Source organism: Solanum pennellii, chromosome 6, assembly GCF_001406875.1.
Source record: "Solanum pennellii chromosome 6, SPENNV200".
Taxonomy (NCBI): Eukaryota; Viridiplantae; Streptophyta; class Magnoliopsida; order Solanales; family Solanaceae; genus Solanum; species Solanum pennellii.
Window position 1 is genome coordinate 42,959,436 of NC_028642.1, and position 8,557 is coordinate 42,967,992.

Consider the following 8,557-nt stretch of genomic DNA (forward strand, 5'->3'; position numbering starts at 1 on the left):
TGAAGGACGTACCGTCATAGCCACGACGGACCGTCACAATCTTCGTAACCCCACACTTGGTCAGACTTCCCCATCTTCCTTCAGCAGCTTCACTACGCTGCCACCTACGGACCGTCACAAGCACGACGGACCGTCATAAGCTCCGTAGGTGGTCTCTTCTGCATTTCTTCGCTCAAAATCTCCGCATTCAGCTTTGGACAGATTTCCTGCAAAACAAAGAGAAACTTATATAAAAATTAGCACAAAAAAGGCTTTTGGACACACTAAACTTAAGGAAAAAGTATTAACTATACCGTGAAACCACGGTATATCAAATGTACGAGCATGTAAGGGGAATTCTAAGTGTAACATAAGCTTGAAACTTGAATAAAAAGGAAACATACTTACCTCTTTTCAAACTCACTCAACTCCACTCAACTCAACTTAAGAATTAGATGTTCAACTCAAGGATTAGATACTAAACTTCAAAGATATGAGACTCGACTCAATAAAACACATATTGACTCAAAATACTCAACTTAAGATATTCAACTCGAAATACTCAACTCTTGATACTTAACTGAACTCATTTCAATATAAAGCAGTATAAAACAAGTGCAATATAAATAAAAGTTGTTTTAAAATATGATGTCAACTCTGTGTATATAACATGGATACAACATAACTCTAAAATGTATATGAAAATAGAATTAACTTATGTACATAAAAATACAATAACTTCCGTGGGAGTTCCTTTACTGACAACCATCACTTAAGAGCTATAGTGATGATATAACGATCTACCACATGCTGTCAGTGCATCCTATACCCGGCCAAAGGTATAAGACTTGAACTGCCTAATGGATCCACTAGTCTATGTGAAAAGGGTTTCATCTAAAAAGTATGACACTTCTCTACCCATGATGGCTACATAGTTTATGGGGGTTGTGAGTTGTCTAAACTCTCCCTCATATCGGTGCTTAATACTACTCCCAAAATATACTAGCTCTTATGTTTTCAAAACATACCTCTTCTGTGTTTTGAGATTAGTGCTCAAATGCTATCTTGGAAATCCCAGTTTCCTCTCTTGCTTTATTAAGAAAGCGATTACTCTTTTTTGAAAACTAGCCCGAAAGCTCTTCGGAAATCTCAGTTTCCGTTCTTATTTAAATGTGTAAACATTTTAAATCTCTCTGGGAATACTTAGTTCCCATATACTTCTTAAGAAGAGCTGGCTTCAATCTTTACTCTTTACTCAACTTAAACTTTAAGTCTTTAAATCAACGTGAAAACTTTTGTGAAAGACTTCTGAAAACTGTATAAACTTTACTTTGACTTGCTCTTAACTTCTAGACTTGACTCTTAACTTCTCTTGACTTTGATCTTAACTTTCCTTGAATTAGATTATGGATTCAAGCTTCGTGATCTCATGTTTATGGATAATTTCATGATGTTCAACGTGGAGGGTTCATGCGGAATTATGAGCATGAACTACTCAACTCAAGGACTCAAAGACACTTCTCATCTCAAGACTGTTCGACTTATAATGTTCATGCAAAATTATGGGCATGAACAATTGAATTCAAGGGATGCATAAAAACATGTTATAGTCCCATGATTTTAAATATAAACTCAAATGTCTTAGAAATTTATTACTCAAGACTTAGAACTTAATGATACTACTCCTCACAAAGGTACTCAACTAGTGGAGTTCATGCGGAAGTTATGAGCTTGAACGACTTGACTCAAAGTGTAAGTAACTATATTGAAATCATGTATTCTCATTCTATTACTTACTTCCTCAAAACTTAGTTTAGTTCAATGGTGGATCTCAAAGAATTCACAATTGTACTTCAAGGCTTTCTTGAACTCTACTTTAACTCTCTCTTGAATGTAAATTATAAATTCAAGAGTTATGGTTCATGATATGAAGGATCTAAGTGATATTGTGGACTCATAAATATATTCTCCTCACTCTCATTCTCACTTACTTGAGTCTTGAAACAAGTTACTAGAAGTTGTAGAAGACTCCTCAAAAGGACTCGAAGAGACTCTCTTAAAAGGTTCTAAAAAACTCTCAAAACTTAATTTTAACTTTACCTTGGATTTGAATTATTAATTCAAGATTAATAATGATTTCTATGTTTTTAAAAGTAGTTTAAAGTGTTTAAAATAAATAAGAGTGAAGATACATTTTAAATGAGCTCAAACAGGGCAACCGACGGAAAAGGAGTGGGGGCAAGTGAACCTAGCACGTTCCCAGTGCGGGCCGCCAACCCCTTACATCAGAGGCTGCATTTGGGAGAAGGTGCGCCGCCCCATCCCCTAGGGCGCATCTGGGGCGTGCCGCGCCAGCATCTCCCCATGCATGCTTTATGTAAATTTTAGCCTCTCGTTTTTTTACCCTAAATCGCTTTTAATTGATTTCATTTCTCAAGTTCTCCTTAGATTCAATTGCCCAACCTAAGTAAACACTAATACACTCAAAACAATCACTCCAAACAATCAGTTTCATCTCAAGAAATCATCAAAACCCCAATAAGACAAGATCTACAATGAACGTCAAGAAAACCTATTAAGAACTTAAATCCTTCAACTTTTTGAGAATGAAATTACGCTGAAAATAACATGTTTGGCATGTGGGTGAACTAATACAATACTATGGAAGATTACATACCTCTTAGGACTTAAACCAAAGGGGAAATTCTGCAACTAAACTCAAGAATGTCGACGAACGCCTTCATCCTTTCCTCTTTTCTCCTCTTTTCTCTTCTATTCTCTTTTTTTCTTTTGTTGAACTCTGAACTAAAACCCTAGGTGTATATTGGGATTATAAAACTAAATCTAAAAGAATTAGAACCCTAAAATAGTACGAAAAATGAAATCTGATTGGGTAAAGAAAAGACCAGAATACCCCTTATATTTTTGGCTAACTTTCCTTAACAGGACAACCTAACTTCAAAAGGTCATATCTCACTCATTCGAACTCAAAACTTAGCAAACTCGGCGGCATTGGAAAGATATTACCTATGGTATTTTGTAGAACAACTAGGTCATCTTGTTCTAGGAGTTATGGTCGTTTGAAGTTAACCTAAAACTTATACTTAGCTTTACTTGCAAAATTTCAGATTTTTCTATTTCCAATTTTATTATTTTTGGAACTCAAGGTGCTAAATCTAGTGAATTGACCTTAATACTTAAGAAATTTTTATTTCTTTTGTAAATTCTCACTTACTACGATGAACGATTCGAGTCTTGGTTTGAAAAATATCTGGGGTGTTACAATATCTCACCCGAAGGATCATTCGTACTCGAATAACGACTGAACTGAGTATTGCTCTTACTAAAGTCTACATTTAATGGTTTGCTCTTACTATATTCAATATTAACCAAATATTTAAGTTCTGATTCTATACCTCTCTATAGGGAATCTCATCTCAAATTATTACTCTTTACCACCACATTCAAGCTTAGTAATCTAAAAACTATGCAGTTAATCATTGCCTGTAAAGTACACGTTTGTCTGTTCATTCCTATGTTATAATCATTCCCCATCAATGTGAGGGATTGTTGGGTATGTAGCAAGAATTGATGGGAAATAGAGGGAAAGAGAGGAAATTGAAAAGTTGAGAACTTGAATAGTTGGGAACATGAAAAGTCCTCTTATGCTTTAATGAGAAGGCATTTGTCCCTCATCGGTAGTGGAAAGAAAAATAGGAGAGTTTAAATATATAAAACTCCTATTAATTGTTAAAAGGGTTGGAAAGAGGGATCCCCCTCGCGCCGTCGCTCGCTCGGCTTCGGCTTTGGAAAATGATCAATCGAGAGATTATTTTTTGGACAAAGTTTGTTTAAATTATTTAACTAATTAATTTAAATTAAATAGCCAAAACGTTTTCAATCAATCAGTTGATCACAGAAACATTTTCAGTTATTTAATTGAAATTAACCAAAACGTTTTACTTTTTAGTTGATTAACCCGACCCGACTCGGATCTGCGCGCGACCCGTTTGATTTAAAAAGTTTCCCATTTTATTAAAATTTCCTGTCGTTTTGGAAATGACTATTCTGAAAGGTTGCAACTTTCAGGAAAAGTCAGTACCATTTGAAAGGTTGCAAACTTTCATTAATGATCGTGTAGATTTTGAAAGGGTTGCAACCTTTCGAAACCTGTTTCTCTTGCTTATAAATATCATTCACTCTTCAGAATTTTTTCTTACGAATTTTCTGATTTTCTTCTTCTTCTTCTTCTGTACAAAAATTTTCTTCGTGTAGTTTACTGCTGTTGAGTGGCTCGCTGACACCAGAGCTTTCGATATCTATACGCTGGTGATTGAAATCATTTTACCCTGGGAGGACATATTCCAAATCAACCTCGGATACTAGAGGGGAATAATTTTCTTAAGGGGACACTGTGAGTTCAGTGGACTTGATATTTTTCCTGATAAAATTTTTCAGATTCTGGTACGTTTTACAGATTTTAATTTTTGTGAATTAAATTTATGTTCATCTTTCTTACTAGTTCAGTAAATTTTGGATACTTTGTGTTACTGCAAAATTTATTAGAATCACTAATTCTTGGTTTTTTTCTATCACAGATTGGCAACACTAACTAAATAGTTAGTTACAGTCAACTCAACCTGCACTATATTCAACAATATGTATAATGAGGAGAGAGGAAGAGAGGAGAGAGGCGACACAATTACAGTTAAAATTAAGTTGTGTATCGTAATTAATTTAAACCATAACTATGTTAGTTAATTAACTAGTATATATTTACTTATTTATGACATAATTTTCCCATTAAAGTATTTGAAATAAAATGTAATTTGGGAAAAAGATTATTTAGAAAATTTACTATAATCTCTGACTAGATAAGATGGCATGCATATGACTTATGCTTGAAGTGTGTTGAATTAAATTAAGAATTGTTATGTTTAGGAGCACTTGTCTTGGATAGGTTGAATTGTAAAATTCAATCCGTACATTGGTTTTAGGTTTAATATTTGAGATATAATAAATTATGCATTCATAGGGACAGATATACTTGCCACTGACCTTTTCAAAATAATAATAATAATAATAATAATCTCCCCATTACTTCAAGAATCCCACCTTCAATATAAACAATCTCTAAAATACCTGGATTAGAACATAATTAATAATAAAATTCCAAATTAATTACTATTATAAGATACATCAAGATCTCACTTGAAAGGCTAGTCTTGATCTAGTCAGTTTCTTGCGTTAAATATTATGTGTTTGATGTAACCTTTTTAATCAAAAGAGGGTTATACTTGTTCTGCATTATACTTTTTTTAATATATTTGTCATTTTCATTCAACTATCATATTTTTCTTGTACTCCCAAAAAGGGTCATATTTACTCCTAAGATATTAAGTCCTCATTTTTCAATATATTTGTCCCTTTTTTTAATTTTCAGGTCATATTTTGAGTTAATATGTCAAATTATCACAAAATTAATATTTCTTTTCATAGACACTCAACTTTCATTTATAACTTCTAATTACTAATTCTTCTCATAAAAAGTTACTCTACTAATTGTTCTTTTTATAGAAAGTCACCAACTTTCTTTTATTTAGAAAGTCATCCAATCAGTTTAAATATTGTTTATATTGAAGTTTGTTGAAACACAAATTCTGTTTTAAACTAATTTTTCTTTTGAAAAATAATAAGATGCTCATTTAATTATTTTATTGGATTTTGTTGAGACACAATTTCGATTTTAAACTATTTTGTAAAAAAAATAAAAGAAGATGCGCATTTTAATTATTTTATTAAATTTTACTGAACACCAATTTTTATTTTAAACTAATTCTTTTTTTAAAAAAAATAATTAATATTGTAAATCTAATACAAAAGTATAAGGTTTACACAACTTATTTTAAAAACGAAAATGTTGCATTGCATTGCATCCACCGTTACTAGTGCTGGTGCCTGTCAGCACAAGATTTTTTTTTTAACTTTTTCTTTTTTGTTTAATAAATTGTCTTTCAACAAAATAAAATAAAATTATTTAAATGAGTATCTTATTATTTGTTAAGAAATTAGTTTAAAACAAAAATTGTGTTTCAATAAATTTAATAAAATGATTAAAATGAGAATCTTATTATTTCTTAAGAAATTAGTTCAAATAAAAAATTATCTTTTAATAAAATTTAATATAAATGATTAAAATGAGCATATTATTATTATTATTTTAAAAAAAAGAAATTGTATTATAACAAAATTTAATTAAAAAAATCATTTAAATTGGTTGGGGCCAAATGAAATATCAACAATTGAGTGATTTTATAAGTAAAATATTCATTGTTAAGTGACTTTCCGTGAAAAAATACATTGTCTTAAAATTATAAATGAAATTTCCTACTCGTTGAATTTTAAAGTGAGTTAATTAAGTATAGATTAGTTTAAGGATCACATCGATGAACATGGATGGTGAGATGTCACTCACGTGGGACACAAAAAAATGCTTGACAAAGAGACGAACAATACCTTTGAAACAATACAAATTATTGATTACTCATGCATACGTTAGGGTACATAAATATAATACCATTTTAATATGCCTTACAATTCCTCATTATGTTCCAAAGCATTTTTAGGTATTCTATTATTTTTAATTAATATACTCTTCTTATTTTATTATTTTCATTTAATTATATACTATTGTATATATATATATATACATATATTTTTTTTTAAGGCATGATGTGACACTAAGGAATAAATGGTAGTTAGCTTTTTCATTTTATTTTAAATCAAATGATGTTTTAGATAATCAACAAAGTGCATACGTATAAATAATTATGATTATTTCAAGATACTTATTAGGGGTAATTAGTAAAAGTACATGTCAATTTTTAGGCCAATCATAAACAAATCGTTTTAACTAATTTTATCTTCACATTTCAATTCAACCTTGTTCCATTTTGACCCTCCAAGTTCATTTTTCATATTGTACACAGTAAAAATGTTTGAGTGTTGGACAAATCTTAAAAAGGTAAAGAGAAAAAATATAAAATTATCATTATAGTTGTTTTGGATTTTTATAAAAATATCTTAACTTTGCGACTGTCATATTACTTTACTAAATAATTTTGAACAAATGTTATTATATCATTTCTCGATCAGATCCAAATTTTAAAAAGTAAGTGAATTTACATCTCAATCATTACATGACACGTGTTAATTAAAACATAATTTTTTTTTTCATTTAAATTTTTCCTTTATGTTTTTATTACTTTATTTCTCTCTTTCTTACTTCTGAATTTTAATTTTGATATATCTTAAATTTTATTCTATCTTCCACCTCCCACTTTAAAATAATTCATCCCCTTCATTTTCTTTTCTTTTTTCTTCACTCACCCCCCCCCCTCCTCCAAGTCAAATTGAAACTCAATTCCATTTTTTTTCTTTTCTTTTTCTTCTTCTTTTTCTCCGGTCAAATTATTTATAAAATTCATACTATTATTTAGACTCTATTGAATTATTGATAACAAAATTAATTATTTTTAAAAAAAAAAAATTAAAATTTTGAAGGTATCATCAACTACTCATTTTCATATAAATTTAAAATTAATAGTGATAATTTTAAAAGAATCAATTAAATTTTCGAAAATTGAAAGAATTTAATTGAAATCGAATAAAAAACTATATGATACTTCTTAATCATCTTGAAATCTAATGAGTTTATCGAATTGTTCGAAATGTAAGAAAATATTTAGATAAAATTTTAAAACTAAAGAGAGTAAAACTGTCACGACCCAAAAAAAATGGGTGTGATATCACTCGTCTTATCCCACCAAGACAAGTCAGCCTAAAACCCAATATCTAACAAAGTGCGGAAGTAAATGACAATCCAACAACAATTTCTAGTATGAAACCAAGTCATATTAATTCAATCCCCAAAACCTGGTTGTCACGTGCACAAGCCTCTAATGTAAATCTTAGAATTGAAATAAAATAGAAGTCTAAAATGAAGTTGTCTTTCAAGTAAAAACAAAGTCATAAACTGGAGTAGGAAAGTTCGCTGAGATGACAAGCAGCTACCTCACAATCCTCCACAAGATGCCTCGGAAACGAAGAGAATGAAAAGTATCACAAAAATCCGGGCTCGTGACCTACAAAAATTTGTAGAAGCAAGGGGTGAGTACCAAACCACGCGGTACCCAACAAGCAAACCTCTAAACACAAGTTAAGTGAACAAAAATACGGGCACTCCTTACACACTATCTAAACCTCCACACTACAGTCTAACAGTTTACAGTTTACCAAACACACAACTCAATAACCACACTCTATCAGTTTACACATTCTCAATAACAACTCAATATTCAACAGTCACAAGCTTCACAGAGAAACACTCACAAGATCAGCAAAACACGTGTTCAAGTTCATCAATAATAAAATGTGCAATGCCATGAGATGCAATGTCAAGTATAGTGATGCATGTCTTCCCTAACGATACACACCCGCTGTCTCTCAGTCCGGGACCCATGGGGGACATATCTGTCCATGCATCTGTCGCGGCGCACGACACGACCCTCGATAATAG